This window comes from Priapulus caudatus, unplaced genomic scaffold (assembly GCF_000485595.1).
Source record: "Priapulus caudatus unplaced genomic scaffold, Priapulus_caudatus-5.0.1 Scaffold1260, whole genome shotgun sequence".
In the NCBI taxonomy this organism is placed as follows: domain Eukaryota; kingdom Metazoa; phylum Priapulida; class Priapulimorpha; order Priapulimorphida; family Priapulidae; genus Priapulus; species Priapulus caudatus.
The window spans coordinates 32977-34169 of record NW_014578321.1 but is presented as its reverse complement, the minus strand read 5'-3'; the positions used below and the strand labels follow the sequence as shown (position 1 = coordinate 34169).

General features: G+C 43.6%; 1 protein-coding gene across 1 annotated transcript in view; it reads left to right on the top strand.

Annotated features, from left to right (window-relative positions):
- LOC106816005 (flotillin-2-like) overlaps positions 1 to 1193 on the top strand; it is a 12282-nt gene that overhangs the window by 5612 nt on the left and 5477 nt on the right. The window lies entirely within an intron of this gene.

The window sequence follows — 1193 nt, the reverse complement described above, 5'->3', positions numbered from 1 at the left end:
TTGATTCGACTAAAAACGAAACTAGGGCAGTAGATTAGAGGGCACCGACGGCAATTACACAAAAGGGCAAGGCAGGTGACTGCCGTCGGTCGAGTTGGATTTTCAGGGGCAGTACGGCAATTGATAGGGGCACCGACGTCAATTGCCGTCGGTGCCGTCGGTTAATTCGAGCCCTGGAGGTAACTAGTAACAACAAACTGATCTAGGTTCAATTTCTGGTCAATCCTAGTTTCTCTCCTAGTTCATTCTCTCCTCGTGGAGAAAGTTCAGCCATTCCTCTTATAATATTATTATATATATCTTATAAATAGGATCCTAGTTTCGGACCTCGGAAATACGTTTTCGCAAATGCACTAGACTACGATCGGGCCACGAAACGCGTCAGGAAAACCGTTTAATCGATCATTTGCGTCCTACCTTCGATTTGTGTCCCGCACACTAGAGGGCGCTTCAAGAGTACCGCCTAGAATACGGTTGAGTTTAGAGGAGTTTACAGAGTTTGGTTCCGCCCGAGCGCGCTCACTTTAAACACACCTCTAGGCTCTATTCCTGTGAAGTTCTCTCATGCATGTAATCACAGTCAACGTCTTAGCCAGCGAGCCATGCAGCCGTGATTTGCACGGTCAGTTTTGAAACTGCACGGCCAAAAATGTGTAGCACGGCCTAAAATATTGATCTAAACTCAGTAGATCCCAAAAAATTGCACTTGCAAATATTTTTTCTGCACTCCCACAATACTCATTCCTGGCTAATACCCTGGGGCCCATTGTCAAAAAAAAAATTTATCTTAACATTAGTCTTTTAACATTAACTTTTTCTCTTAGACCGTTGACAGAAACGCTGCGAAGTTACGAGAATGAAAAATCGTAGCAGATTTCCTCGTAACAATACGAAACAAAGTGACGTTGACGGTCTAGGAGAAATTGTTAATGTTAAAGGCTCACAATGCTCATCCAAACGCTAATTTCTCCAGTACTAGACTAGCAAATACTTTGTGTCATGCATAATCATCCTACCTTATGGCAAAATAAACTCTAGTTCCTCCCATTTCACTGCGCGTTGTCTTATAAAAGGTATTTTGAAAATACCTCCAATGTTGTTGAAATTCTCCGATGTTGTTGACAGTTTCCCCAATCCCCATTCAACCGTGCAGCGGTGCTGCGGTACAGCGGTACGGGCGCAGCAAAGATAAA